Source organism: Anabrus simplex, chromosome 12 (assembly GCF_040414725.1).
Source record: "Anabrus simplex isolate iqAnaSimp1 chromosome 12, ASM4041472v1, whole genome shotgun sequence".
NCBI lineage: Eukaryota > Metazoa > Arthropoda > Insecta > Orthoptera > Tettigoniidae > Anabrus > Anabrus simplex.
The window spans coordinates 65630172-65647020 of NC_090276.1; positions in this window are offsets into that span (position 1 = coordinate 65630172).

A 16849-nucleotide genomic window follows, 5' to 3' on the forward strand; every position below is an offset into this window, starting at 1 on the left:
GCTCACGAATGAGAAGATACAGAATCGAATTGCTGGGAGAGAACGACTTGGTAAAATGTGACCAGAAGAAGAGATTTTAGGACTTGGTCATTTAGTTTCTCAGAGAAGTTTGTGTGGCATGAACGGTGGGGGATACGAAAAACAGATTAGAGTAGTTGTAGGGTGCAGTAGGTTACCATAGGATAGTATGGCTTCGAGAGCTGCATTAAACGGAGCATTTCATATTTTATCAATCAATCAATCAATCAATCAATCAATCAATCAATCAATCAATCAATCAATCAATCAATCAATCAATCAATCAATCAATCAATCAATCAATCAATCAATCAATCAATCAATCAATCAATCAATCAATCAATCAATCAATCAATCAATCAATCAATCAATCAATCAATCAATCAATCAATCAATCAATCAATCAATCAATCAATCAATCAATCAATCAATCAATCAATCAATCAATCAATCAATCAATCAATCAATCAATCAATCAATCAATCAATCAATCAATCAATCAATCAATCAATCAATCAATCAATCAATCAATCAATCAATCAATCAATCTCCACTGATATGCATTTAGGGCAGTCGCCCAGGTGGCAGGTTCCCTATATGTTTTTTTACCTAGTCTTTTCTTAAATAATTGCAAATAATTTCGAAATTTATTGTATACCTCCCTTGGTAAATTTTTTCAATCCCTAACTCCCCTTCCAATAAACGAATATTTGTCCTCTTGAATTCCAACTTTATCCTCATATTGTTATCTTGCCACCTTTGAAAAACACCACTTAAAATTATTCGTCTATTAATGCCATTCTACGCCATCTCTCCACTGAAACCTCGGAACAGTTGAGCAACTCGTCTCCTTTCTCCCTAGTCTTCCCAGCCAAAACTTTGCAACGTTGCAATCTTTTTTAAGTTTGAATATTTGGCATTTGATTCGCGGCTTACGTGGCAGCACGCCGGGGTCTCATCGCTGAATTCCGTACTTCAAATGTCGGTCACTCCATGTAAGACTTGTGCTGGACAAAACGGAGGCGGGACAAGTTTTACTCCGGGTACTCCAGTTTTCCCTGTCGTCTTTCATTCCAGCGACACTCCAATATATTTTCATTTCCTCTGCCAGTCATTAATCATTGCCCTAAAGGAGTACGACAAGCTTCGGCAGCCGGCAAAATTCCTATCCTCGCCGCCAGATGGGGTTTCATCCATTCCATTCCTGACCCTGTCAAATGACTGGAAATAGGCTGAGTATTTTCATTTTCATTTGGCCGTTAATATTTGATACTTATTTTTATTTAAAAATATATATTGAAAGATGAAGTTTGTTTAATAAGAAGCAGTAACCTTATTTACAGGATCATTCTTATAGATTACGTATTTGTAATGTGATCCAGAAGAGTTCAATACACATAGATTGTTTGTTGAATCCGGCGTGGTAGTGAATCAGTAAGACCACACCGCAGCTGCAGTGAGGACAAGCTCCTGGTTTACAAGTACATGTTCAACAGCAAGATCTCATTCTTCATCTCTAAATGCCAGCTAGCGCAGCGCAGGTCATTCACGTTTCACAAACATCAGCTGCGTTTAGTTTCGTTGAAGTCGGGAGTTTGTCAGTGTCTCTTTCCCTCCCGACATGAATTACTTTAGCGGTCAGGGCCATTTTTACATTTCAAGAACAAATCTTCCACTATTTGACTGTTTCAGGTGCAGGTTACAGGAAACAGAACCTAATTCAGTGCCCGTGATCTGCAGCTGAAGATTTCCCCTACCGGAACACAGACATCAAACCTTGGATACGAATGAACGAGTTACCGAGAGCGATTTTTCCCCTTTGAGTAAAAGTAAATGATCCTAAAATAACATTTTCTATCTTAGTGCAATATATTATACAACCTAATAAGGCATCATACGTATCGGTAGTACGGTGAGTCGCATTTCAAGTAGTGTGATGGTGTTGCGATTATGCTGGTATACTGATACTCCGATCGTTGTAGCTTCTCTTAACACTTGATCATAAAATTCTGAGAAGAATTATGTCTAAGATATTGGCTTAAGATAATCTTCTCGTATACACTCGCAGTACAGTAGTCAACAATTCTCAGTATAAAAAACTTTCAGGGGAATTCATGATTTACTATACAGTCTTTGTATATACTGACAAGTATATGTATATGTCGTGGGAATAACTTAAATAGTGTTATTTATGGCAGTATTATTCTGAGCAACGCTGTAACAAATCTCGGTTCTAACTCGATTATTACCTACGTCGTATCTAGGCGAATGAAAATAATACAAGCCAGTAACATTACTTGTTTCAGTTGTATTTTTATTACTTACTTTCTCTCTGGTTTAGCGATTAGCGTCGAATGTCGCTGTCTGCGCAATGCTTTGGGTTTAATCCTGACTTCGTTACGAACTAAAGGCTGCTTCCAAAACTTTCCAAAATATCAAGTACCGAGCTCGATAGCTTCAGTCGCTTAAGTGCGGCCAGTATCCAGTAATCGGGAGATAGTGGGTTCGATCCCCACTGCCGGCAGCCCTGAAGATGGTTTTCCGTGGTTTCCCATTTTCACACCAGGCAAATGCTGGGGCTGTACCTGAATTAAGGCCACGGCCGTTTTCTTCCCATTCCTAGGCCTTTCCTATCCCATCGTCGCTATAAGATATCTGTGTCGGTGCGACGTAAAGCAAATAGCAAAAATGAAATAAAATAAAAAAGCATTCAAGTATTCACACGACTGCAACCCTTCCTACCATTGTCTTTATTTTGCAACTTGTTTTACGTCGCACCGACACAGATAGGTTTTATGGCAACGATGGGATGGGAAAGGACCGGGGTTTTAATTAAGGTACAGCTGTAGTATTCGCCTGGTGAGAAAATAAGAAACCACGGAAAGCCATCTTCAGGGTTGCCAACAATAGGGTTCGAACCCACTATCTCCCGAATGCAAGGTGTTATCTATGTGACCAAAACCACACAGTAACTTGCTTAGTCATAACCTGATGGAGGTGCCTATTATATATGGCTTGGGAAATTCTTCTTCTTCTTCTCCCGCTTTTGCTATATTCTGATGGGATTGCGCGTGTGATATCGCACATGTTGACTTGATTCTGTTTTACAATAGAATGCTCTTCCTTACATCAACCTTCTGTGAAATTCTTCTTTCTTGTATTATATAAATAATCCATTTAGAAGTGAAATATGTTCCAGTAAATCATAAGTTTAATTCTTGAAACAGTGTTTGGTCCGAACTACAAGTAGTATTATGGCGCTACGATTATGCTGGTATACTGATACTCTGTTCTCGCACTGCACTACAAAGCCTTCTACTCTACGAACAGCCAAGACAGAGTTAGACAGTACGGCGTCAGGCATCTTACACTGATAGAAATAAGACAGATCCACATTACCAGGAATTGCAATGTTTTCCCAGACACACCGGTCAGTTCCATTATATGCTAGACACGGGACAGCGCTCTGCGGTGTATCAGTTTCCTTCTATGGTAAGGACCTTGAGTGTTGACATCCAGACACAGTCGCACAGAATGTCAAGGGATTCCATGAGAAGAGCAATCTGGTTTTACTTTCCACCTCTCACTGCTTCAAGCGAAAGGAGAAATCGAAAACGCCCCACACGTTAACTCGAATCTAAATTTACCAATATATCCACGATATTTTGATAGAAATTTCAAAGTAATCAATACTCTGAAGGTAAAATTGATATTTGTAGGGAACAATCCATACGAAATTGAAACCGAGTCAGAATTTATCGGCATAATTGAGACGGTCAGTTCTCGTCCTTAAAGGATTACATACACTACTTTTTTTTTCACAAGTTGCTTTACGCCGCATCGACACAGATAGTTGTTTTGGCGACGATGGGGCAGGAAAGGGCTAGGAATGAGAAGGAAGCGGCCGTAGCTTTAATTAAAGTACAGCCCCAGCCTTCGCCTGGTATGAAAATGGAGAACCACGGAAAACCATCTTCAGGGGTGCAAACAGTGGGATTCGAACCCTTTATCTCCCGAATGCAAGGTCACAGCTGCGCGACACTAACATAATTCAGTTTTTAATTAATTGTCACAATTTTGATTCAGCCTTTAAATTGTCTACCTAACATATTAAAATTCTCTACAATCATCCAATTAGGTAATAAAATGTGTGTTCAGAATGGCTTGAAATTTTGCTTATTCATTGTTCCAGAGAGTAAATGTAATTCCAATTGAAGACATGGATGGAAGAAGGGCTTAAGTCAGGTTGTGGCGTTATTCGGTAAATTGCGTATATACGTTTCTTGGAGGCTCTTCTAGATACTACCTAAATGGCTTATCGGTAGTGTCAATAGATGGCGTGTGATGTGCTGTATTGAGTTGCGCCGTTCTTCCAAATATTACTCATGCCCGAATTAAAATACGCTCCAATGCTGACTTAGGGCGATCCAGCAATTATCACTCATCAGACTCGAAACAGCTGACGCAGGAGTAATGTCAGGAGGAGAAACATCTGATATTTCAGCAGATGAGAGTGAATATTTACCAAATAAAACCTCAGATGATTCGGATAATAAATCCTTACTATCAGAATGATCTGCCGTTCTCAGCCCACTGTCATTTGCAACACCACAAACAAAAGGACTTCAGTTTTCAATTCCAAAGTATGTCATATTATGTCACTCTCCTGAAGGAGCTGTATCAGGAAGCCAGAATTATAATATTACGTTTCATGACAAGTTTCAGTTATTGAAGGATATATGGTCTGTAAGATAATTTGGATAGCTTTCCAGTCCCTCGTGTAGGTATTGAACCCAGAAAATTAAAAGTTGTTAAAGATTTAGTAAGCTTTGTACGCGCAGGTGCACGTGCATGGTTTGAAAATATTTTCCGGAGAGCTGAATCTGTGGGAGTAGGAAATTCTCGATATAGTGACTCCCCTAATAATATGTTGTGCCCTGTCAAATGTTCTAACCTGTAAAACTTGTCTACATGCTTCCAACAATGTAAAACACATTAATTCAATGAAAATGTTTCTTGAAAATGGAATAAGGGCGTAACTCCAAAATACAAAATTGACAACAAACCAAAAAATGTATAAATAATTTTGATGTACATATTATGAAATAATCAAGAATGTAGTTAAGTATAAAATACCACAATTTTGTATTTCTGAGAAAAGTGTTTGATGTTGTAATTCTTTAAACTCATTTATCTCAAAAGAGTGTTTTTTGAGTTACGCCCTTCTTCCATCCATGTCTTCAATTGCAAACGTCATGCGAGGTACAAAACCGTGTTGTATAATCCTGGCTGGAGCATAAAGTATCAAAAAGATAACTAAGGAAAAGTTTTGCATAAAAAATTGGTACAAAGTCGAAGGAAACTTAGAAAAAGGCCAATAATTTTCAATACCATTTAAATACAAAACAAGTATTGAAGTATCTTTAGCCGGGCTGAGTGGCTCATACGGTTAAGGCGCTGGTCTTCTAACCCCAACGTGGCAGGTTCGATCCTGGCTCAGTCCGGTGGTATTTGAAGGTGCTCAAATACGACAGCCCCGTGTCGGTAGATTTACTGGCACGTAAAAGAACTCCTGCGGGACTAAATTCCGGCACCTCGGCGTCTCCGAAGACCTTAAAAAGTAGTTAGTGGGACGTTAAACAAATAACATTATGAAGTATCTTTACGAGAAAAAATGAACAACCAGGTAGATACACGAGATCAAGAAACATTAGAAAGAAATAAAATACGTTTTCTTCACAAGTTGTTTTACGTCCCACCGACACAGATAGGTTGTATGGCGACGATGAGAGAAGAAAGTCCTAGGAATGGGAGGGAAGCGGACGTGGCCTTATTTAAGGTACTGCCCCAGTATTTACCTGGTATGAAAATGCGAAACCAGGGAAATCCATCTTCAGGGCTGCCGACAGTGGGGTTCGAACTCTAAATCTCCAGAATGCTGGATACTGGCCGCTCTTAAGCGATTGAAGCCATCGAGCTCGGTAAATAAAATAACAGAAACTATATGTAGAGAGATTTTAAAAACAGTGTTCTGGGGTTCCAGTGTATGGGACCCTTACCAGGATTACTTGATTCATGAACTGGAAAAAAATCCAAAGAAAAGCAGCTCGATTTGTTCTGGGCGATTTCCGACAAAAGAGTAGCGTTTAAAAAATGTTGCAAAGTTTGGGCTGGGAAGACTTGGGAGAAAGGAGACGAGCTGCTCGATTAAGTGGCATGTTCCAAAATGCTAGTGGACAGATGGCGTGAAATGACATCAATAAGTTTGAGTGGTTTCTTTAAAAGCATGAAGATCAAGTTGAAATTCAAGAGGAAAAATTGGGGCAAATATTCGTTTATAGGAAGGGTAGTTAGGGATTGGAATAACTTACTAAGGGAGATGTTCAATAAATTTCCAATTTCTTTGAAATCATTTAAGAAAAGGGTAGGAAACAATAGATGGGGAATGCGTTCGCCTTTTAGTGTTCTATCACCTCCTCTAGGTCCGAAACGGATCATTCGGCAAGACATTTGACCTCAATTTTTCGGAAAGGGAAGGGATTGATATAAAACCTTCCACGCGAGTTACTGTTGAGTGTGCTCCTACAGACGAATCGAAGCTCGTTGAAATCGGTTGGACGCAGAGTCTGGCCTCTCCTTGTAAGATCAACGTTTCACAAGCAGTGGCCTGCGCAGGTGAGTAACTCCAGCCTACACGATACAGCACGGACTCGATGGATCGTGGTTTAAATCACTGGGGTGAGGTTTTTCATTTAAATAGTCTGCCATGTGTTGGAAAAAACTGAATGTCACCGAGCGCTGAGGGGATATTCTTATGATTGTTATTAGCAGCACTATAGCAGTTGAAAAACATCTCCATTCTAATCGAGGAGTCAGATGTTATTATTCCAGCTAAATACAGCAGTTTGGAAATTTTGAGGTCCATTTTCATTACTTTCTGGGGACAGTACCCGGTTCTGCTCCGGCACTTTCTTTGAGTGTTTAATTTTATTATTTGTATTAACTGTTTGAAGAGATTTTTTGTAGTTTTATATATTGTAACGTTGAGTGATAGTTTGTGAACTCTTTTGTAAATTTAGAGTTATTGTTAAGTGTTTAAATTTTATTTTTATTTTGAGATCATAATTTCGCGTTAAACAAATTCCTAGTGGCAGCCCAGATTGTCAGGGAAGTAGATGATCCTAGTGGTGGGATAATCAAATACAAAATAAACCCTTACTCGATTATTATTTTTCATTCGAATTTTTCGGTTATTCGATAGTTTTTCAATTCGATTACTTTTTCGATTACTCATTTGAATTTTCTTGCGAATGATTGGGGCAATTAAATATTGAATGCTTTCGTAATAATAGAGTGAAAAGTAATATTAATGTTGTCATCAACTCATTGCAAGGAAATTAGAACTTTGTGTATGTCTCATCCGATTATTCTATGCGACACAACTGAATAGTATTTGAAACTCAATCGATTACTTTTTCCGATAGAGGTTATTCGATTATTAATATTAGATTATCCCATCACTACTTGATCCTTTTAAACGAATAATAAAAGTACGTTTTAATTGTATGTACGTACTCCACTCCCACTGGGACTGACACCATTCAGGCCAGAGACCCCGAAATCTGTGGACTCAACACAAATATCGGTCATTTTGGACATATTCTTGTTCACTCCTCCACATCCCCCATGCCTATGGTGGTTGAACTTGGCTTTAAACTGCATCCAGAGTGTCAGAATTCATCTCAGCGACCCCGAAAGCCATGGATTCGACATAATATCGGTCCTTTTCGCTTATTTTTTACATATCAACCCCTCCTCTAGGGGCGCTAGCGGTGTCTTATCCCCACAGTATTTTTACGGGTAGTAAGTCATGTGTTTTCCAAGTCTAATTGAGAGCTATGCTGGAACATACACACATACATCCATAATCTTGGTCTTTTTTTGGACATTTTTTCCCACTTCCATGCCGATGGGGCTGAACTTTGACTTAAATGGCGTCCAGAGTATCACTGTTCCTCTCTGCAACCCCGAAAACTCTGGATTATTTTTATATACCACCCGCTTCCCTTTTCCACCCCTAGGGATGTTAGGGGGTGATATATCCCCACAGTTTGTATTTACATAGTAAGTCACTGGTGTACCAAGGTTGGTTGAAATTGCCCCAGTGGTTTAGGAGAAGATGTAAAACATGGCGGCCTGTTCCCATCGTCCTGTATATAGCCACGATCATGAACCTCCTAGCAAGAAAGGTACTTCATAAAACATGGCGGCGTGTTCCCAACCTTATATATATACAGTAGTCACACTCATGAACCTCCTAGCAAGAAAGGTACTTCATAAAACACGGCGGCGTGTTCCCATCCTCCTATATATAGTCACACTCGTGAACCTCCTAGCAAGAAAGGTACTTCATAAAACATGGTGGCGTGTTCCCATCCTCCTATATATAGTCACACTCATGAACCTCCTAGCAAGAAAGGTACTTCATAAAACATGGTGGCGTGTTCCCATCCTCCTATATATAGTCACACTCATGAACCTCCTAGCAAGAAAGGTACTTCATAAAACATGGCGGCGTGTTCCCATCCTCCTATATATAGTCACACTCATGAACCTCCTAGCAAGAAAGGTACTTCATAAAACATGGCGGCGTGTTCCCATCCTCCTATATATAGTCACACTCATGAACCTCCTAGCAAGAAAGGTACTTCATAAAACATAGCGGCGTGTTCCCATCCTCCTGTATATAGTCACACTCATGAACCTCCTAGCAAGAAAGGTACTTCATAAGACATGGCGGCGTGTTCCCATCCTCCTATATATAGTCACGCTCATGAACCTCCTAGCAGGAAAAGTACTTCACAAAACATGGCGCCGTGTTCCCATCCTCCTATATACCTCCACGCTCATGAACCTCCTAGCAAGAAAGGTACTTCATAAAACATGGCGGCGTGTTCTCATCCTCCTATATACAGTCACGATCACGAACCTCCTCGCAAGAAAGGTACTTCATAAAACATGGCGCCGTGTTCCCATCCTCCTATATATAGCATTTCCTACCGGACTGTCATGATGCAGAGTAGGTCGCTGTCACCTAGCGACAATCTGTCCATCAAGGTCAATCCAAATCTTGGTGCAGCTTTGTCATTAAATTAAATTGGATAATTACATAAAATTACTAATCGTTCAAAGTACATCCTAAACCCTCTCAGGAGTAATAAAAAACAACTTGTGAAATTTTCAGCGAAATCGGTCCAGTCGTTTTTGAGTTCATTCGAGACAAACAAACAAACAAACAAACAAACAAACAAACAAACAAACAAACAAACAAACAAACAAACAAACAAACAAACAAACAAACAAACAAACAAACAAACAAACAAACAAACAAACAAACAAACAAACAAACAAACAAACAAACAAACAAACAAACAAACAAACAAACAAACAAACAAACAAACAAACAAACAAACAAACAAACAAACAAACAAACAAACAAACAAACAAACAAACAAACAAACAAACAAACAAACAAACAAACAAACAAACAAACAAACAAACAAACAAACAAACAAACAAACAAACAAACAAACAAACAAACAAACAAACAAACAAACAAACAAACAAACAAACAAACAAACAAACAAACAAACAAACAAACAAACAAACAAACAAACAAACAAACAAACAAACAAACAAACAAACAAACAAACAAACAAACAAACAAACAAACAAACAAACAAACAAACAAACAAACAAACAAACAAACAAACAAACAAACAAACAAACAAACAAACAAACAAACAAACAAACAAACAAACAAACAAACAAACAAACAAACAAACAAACAAACAAACAAACAAACAAACAAACAAACAAACAAACAAACAAACAAACAAACAAACAAACAAACAAACAAACAAACAAACAAACAAACAAACAAACAAACAAACAAACAAACAAACAAACAAACAAACAAACAAACAAACAAACAAACAAACAAACAAACAAACAAACAAACAAACAAACAAACAAACAAACAAACAAACAAACAAACAAACAAACAAACAAACAAACAAACAAACAAACAAACAAACAAACAAACAAACAAACAAACAAACAAACAAACAAACAAACAAACAAACAAACAAACAAACAAACAAACAAACAAACAAACAAACAAACAAACAAACAAACAAACAAACAAACAAACAAACAAACAAACAAACAAACAAACAAACAAACAAACAAACAAACAAACAAACAAACAAACAAACAAACAAACAAACAAACAAACAAACAAACAAACAAACATTAATTTTTATATATTAGAAGATTTTACAAATTAAAGCTATTTCGCCCGCTAATTTCTAATGTTCTTTTAAAAAATTAATCGTCCACTGTTTGGTAATCTTTCTTACATTCCTCACTGAACATGGTTAATCTATCATTTCAGGTGTAGGTATTCCCGGCGTGTAACATAACATATTGCAGTCATTTCAGTTCAACTGGAACATCTTAGAAATGTTCGTCTCTGGCAGCAGTTGACAGTTCCCGATAAAGATCGTATGAGATTCTTGGGCTTGTTCTTCTCCTCCAAGAGGAGTGTAACAACGATAAATAATTTGACGTGACAAAATCTGGATTAAAATGGATTTGAATGCGGGGTGAAAGAATGTGTTAATGGTCTTTGAAGTGTCATTATCAAGGCGGCTGTGCTTTCTCAGGTAACGTTGGTAGGACTGGAATGTGTCGAATTAATGACCTGTCTCATCAAGGAACTGGAAGAATTCTTTTCTGACTCTAGCAGGCTTAGTAAGACGGTACTATGAGAATCCAGTATGAGCTTCAGCAGGAATTAACCCTCAGATGGCGAGTTGGGGTCGTTTATGAGACCGATCAGACTGTACTCCTCTAACACAGTCCTCGTCTTACACCCTAATTGTTGCTTCTCCTTGAACCTTACACTCAGCCGAAGACTAATTCTTACCTGAAGCTGATGGTCAATGATGTTGACCGTATTCAGTTTTGAAATAATAGTGGTGCCATTATTGACCCCACCCTACCGTTTGTGTCAATAAGCTCTGCGGCAAGCACAGATGGATCGTTAAGCCTGTACGGATGGCACAGCGAACGACCCTCGTGCGCACGCGCAAAGTCTCTACGTGAGCACAAGGTAGTGGCGATCAGTGAGACATTGTTGTTTCAAGCGGACAGAGTACGCTAACTTTGGTAGATGCAAGGATGTGACAGAGTTGGAAAAAGGGGTACTAAAGTTTTCCAGTGCCCATGGACATAAGCTGAGTGAAGTTGTTGGATTTGTTGGTGTTTCGCAGCGGACTGTTCAACGTGTCTACACGCAATGGTGTCAGAATACGACGTCAAAATATCATGGTCGGAAAAAGATCGTGACTGGAGGACGCGTTTCACGGCTTCTGAATCAACATCGCTTCAGGAATTACTGCCGTCAGTGAATGAAGGTCCGTCCCAACCTGTTAGCTAGAGAACATTGAGACGAGAACTGCATGTCTGAATATTTGGAGTCGATCACCTCTCAAGAGGCCACTGCTCACACTGGCACACAAAGCTACGCGTGTTCAATGGGCTTGAAATTATGGAACGTGCACAGTAGCTGAGTGGTGGAACGTAATGCGGTCTGACGAATCACGTTTTTGCACGTATTCCAATAACGCACGTTATCGAGTGCACCGAAGGGCCAAATGAAGCATTTCTTCGTTGATGTGTGCAAGGTCACCTTCAAGCCAGAGGTGGGTCTGCGAAGTTTTGGGGGTGTTTTTCGTATCATGGTTGAGCCTGCTCGCTGAGGTGACCACTGACATGAACCAGAGACAAACAAACAAACAAACAAACAAACAAACAAACAAACAAACAAACAAACAAACAAACAAACAAACAAACAAACAAACAAACAAACAAACATGCCGAGCTCGATAGCTGCAGTCGCTTATGTGCGGCCAGTATCCAGTATTCAGGAGATAGTAGGTTCGAACCCCACTGTCGGCAGCCCTGAAGATGGTTTTCCGTGGTTTCCCATTTTCACACATTCTGGATGTTCAGGTGTTGCCTTTCAGTCAACATCAACATGATGAGTGTGTTACTGAAACCCCCGATTTTTCAAGATGACAACACCAAAGTCTATCGGGCTGGACGCATATGTGACTGGTTTTATGAACACTCACCCGCCCTACTACATCTCGAAATCAGCATCCCCGCAATGTGGTAGAATAGCGCGAGTGGCTTAATCTGGATGCGACGTACCTGAACAACCTTGTGGACTCACTTCTTAAGCGAATCCAGGCGGTTATCAAGCCCAGAGGCGGAGTCACACGGTATGAAATGATGCTTGTAGTGATTTCTCCAGGGGTGACACGTTTTTTGTTCGGTAAGCTAGTAATGTATTTTACTTTCTTATTCTTCTTTCGTTAAGGCCTCTGTAGGACCACACCCCTGTCGGCGTGGGACGCAGACGAAGAATACACCCACGGTATCCCCTGTATGTCGTAAGAAGGGGCGACAAAGGGAAGCACCAACAGACTACTTGTGACTAGTATCATTGCATCTACAGTACGTTACATAGGAGCAGTACCATTATGCGAGGAACACTACGGGTCTGGGCGTTGCTTGTGATGCGTGTGCATTCCACTGTGTTCAGAATGGGGCTGCGTCACCTATGAGTAGTACCACTTTATGAGAAACACCACGTCTTTGGTTGGCGCCCAAATAGTACCACTATGTGAGGAATACGACGGGTGTGCGTTGCCTGAGAGTAGTATCAGTATGTGAGGAACACCATGGTTTTGTGTTACCTGTGAGTGTTACCATAATGTGTGATACACCATAAGTCTACATTGACTATGATTAGTACCACGATGTAAGTAACACCATGAGCCTATGTGGCCTGTGATTAGTCCCACCATGTGAGAGACACCATGAGCATACGTGGCCTGTGATTAGTCCCACTATGTGAGAGACACCATGAGCATACGTGGCCCGTTATTAGCTCCACGATGTGGGGAACACTATGGGTCTGCGTTGCTTGTGAGTAGTACCCTTATATGTGAAACATGGGGTTATGTTACCTGTGAATGGTGCCATTGTGTGTGACATACCGTGGGTCTACATTACGTGTGATTAGTACCACTGTAGGAGGAACACCATGGTTCTCCTTTACCAGTGTTTACTATTATGAGGGCCGGTGACCTATATTTTGGACCCCTTTGAACAACAAGCATCATCTCCGAAAATAAGGAATTCTGAACTGAATCCACTGACTGTTTTGGATCCATGGTCATTTTGTCATCATCATTCGTTTCAGATTCTAGTCACCGGATAAATTTTGAAGTTTTAATCATCGTGTCATTTCGATGCACCTCGTAACGTTAGGGGACGATGACCTAGCTGTTAGGCCACTTTAAACAACAAACATCGTTAACTGTAGGACCACAGGCAGATTTGTCATGGTTAATGTTATGTCATTGTTGATCGATTTTATGAGCTTATTATATCGTATGCCTTCACATTTAGTTTTCTTCCGACTCTGTTTTATTAGGACATCTTATAAAATTATTATAGTGTAGACTGTACTTCCTTATTCCTCGACTTAACCTACCGATTTTCATCAAAATCTGTTTTGTTTACTTATTTTCTCGTGACTCGGCGCTGATGTGGAGTTAGCAACAAAAATACAAATTCATGAACATCTCTGTTATCATAGCCGGTGCGGTAAAAATGTGTAAGACACAGATGATCGGACATTTAATACTACGTAACTTTAGTTATGTAGAATTTACCCGTAGGCCCACTAATAACATAAATATTTCAGAATTAAATTTTAGGCCTTCCCCTAAACTACCATTTCACTCAGCGTGAATAAAATTAGTCAAGGCCTAGATTGTAGCGGCTTATTTCCCGACTTTACGTATCGATTTTCATTAAATTATCTTCAGGTGTTTTCACGTGATCCGCGTACAGACAGACAGACAGACAGACAGACAGACAGACAGACAGACAGACAGACAGACAGACATTACGGAAAATTAAAAAGTGGATTTCCTTGTTACTTTGGACACGAGCTATACAGAAATAGAATTATTTTAAAATTCTGAGCAATGTACAGACAAAGCTCTTGTTTTATATATATAGATTTGGGAGTTGTTAACATAAAACTAACACAGAAAATGCATTTTTGAGGTACAATAACTAATTTAAAATATAGTATATTTAATCATTCTGGAAGTATATACAACTACCAAAACTGCCGTAATGTTATAGATCAATGTCAAAGGAATAATCACTATAACGACCCAGGGGATCGCCACAATAAATATTGCCAGTCACAGATAAGCACGTAATATATTGTACATAATAAAGAATTAACATCTCTCACCACATTTTAGTCACTTTCTCCATTCTCCAAGCATTCGGATAACACAACAGTTGCATGTTCGAGACATAAGTAGTTATCGAACCTAATGCAGCTGTTCCTGGTAGGTCTGTTCTTTTTCCTATCACAGTAAGCACAGCGACTCCTGTGGTAGCTGGGCGTCGTCTAGGCTCAGTCTAGATCACTTCACACATCCTTGGCAGAATATTACTGGGTAGCTTATTTAAGGCGGTTCAGTTTCGCACATGATACGTCAGGTATTTTAATCTTTTTCTGACTGAGGCACTTAGTGTAACTTGGGGTGACCTGTTGTATCACACTTGATACATTTTGTTTTTTTATGTTTGTGTTGTTTCCTATTGCAAGATATAGGTGGCAGCTCCGTATAAATGTCAAAACTCACTATAGTACCGGACGTATCGTATATTATACATCCCAGACATAACCCTACAATCAGCTCACACAAAAAATCCAAAAATGCTGGTTTTACAGGTACGTCTTGTTGTATTCCTTAAGATCAAACTAAACAGAAAACAAAGTTAACGTCTCTATCTTCCCCAGAACGCTGAATGGCCGCCGTGGCCAAAATTTTGCCCCTATCAAAAATATTATTTTTGCACATTGATTCCATTTCGTTCCCTAAGGGACCAGTAGTGGCGATTTGGAATTGGAAGAGTGGGGGAGGGGAGGGTGTGTGTACGCATCAAAACTGAAAAAGAACTTGTAAGTTTTCTGATGCTCTCTGAGCGAATTTTGATAGAGATGCAAAGGTTGACAGTTTTCCAACTTAAGTGCGGTAATATCAGTTTGAGATTTTGCTTCAATACTATAATTAAAACCTTTACCAAAATGATAATATTACACATGTATTAAAATTAAATATAAGTAAGGAGTGCTTATAAATCAAGAATCATTTAGTATTTGACTACACACTAAGAAACTAACAGACACTAAAGAGCCTGCCAGACTGACGAATGCACGCGGCAACCGGGTGAATCATACCTCACTGTCTATGATTTTGGCAAAAACAGCAAAAAAACAAAAAATACACACCAATACCCCTGATACCCTTGCTCACAGTACATTCAAAGTTTCCGCTACTTGCTGTGGCGCTATACAAATTTGTTAGCCGCGACGAACGACATTTTGAGCGTATTTCCGCTAATAATTGTATTAATAATTAAGGTACTGGAAAAGAGAAATCTTAGGCCTTGTGAAGACAAGAGAAGTATGAATATTAAGATATAATGATGAAATATACAGGAACTTACAAAAACATAACAGAAACCATAAGAAAAAGGAAATTGCAATTTTTTCACATATTTACAGAATGGACGGTTCCAGATTAACAAAAAGGATTTTCAAGTAACTTTGGGACAAAAAGGAAACAACTAACCGGGGATTGGTGGGGGATTCATTAATTCCGTTCCTCACCCGGTCGATTGACTGCAAACAGGCTGAGGATTTTCTTCATTTCTTGTGTGTGTGTGTGTGTGTGTGTGCACGCGAACAATGCAGAGTTAGTACAATATCAGCACTCAGTGGCGGTAATAAGGACCCCACAGACCCCGCGGGGCGGGGAGCATGGCTGCTCTCGTGTGTGTGTGTGTGTGTGTGTGTGTGTGTGTGTTCGTACCATATGAATGTATTAATTTTATTCCCTCGGATTTGAAAACTGCATTGTGTAATTTATTATTATTATTATTATTATTATTATTATTATTATTAGCCGGCCCTGTGGTGTAGCGGTAGTGTGATGTCTCTCACCCGGATGCCCGGGTTCGATTTCCGGCCAGGTCAGGTTTTTTTACCTGGATCTGAGGGCTGGTTCGAGGTCCACTCAGCCTACGTGATTATAATTGTGAAGCTATCTGATGGTGAGATAACGGCCCCGGTCTAGAAAGGCAAGAATAACGACCGAGAGGATTCGTCGTGCTTACCACACGACACCTCGTAATCTGCAGGCCCTCGGGCTTAGCAGTGGTTGCTTGCTAGGCCAAGGCCTTCAAGGGCTGTAGTGCCATGGGGTTAATTATTATTATTATTATTATTATTATTATTATTATTATTATTATTATTATTGTAGCGGAGGTATCTGTGGTAGTTAGAGGTGAAAGAAGGTGCGGGCTGGAATAGGTCTCAACTACAAAATTAAAGTTAATTTAAAACTTTAACAAAGGTTATATTTTCTTTTCAAAATCAACAATTAACAGAGTATAACAGGTACCAAGTAGCAGATCAACAAATTAACAAATTACAGTTCGTTACAAGATTTGGGCTTCGAGCCCCAAGTTTAATTCCTGAGCTATCAGCTCACAACCACAATTGCTGAACGGCAGAAAACCCCTAAGTACGAGGAGCAGTTGCTCCTAATTACAATGTTAAGAAAAAGAGCAGACCCACTCTCAATTTTACAAGCCTATCAAA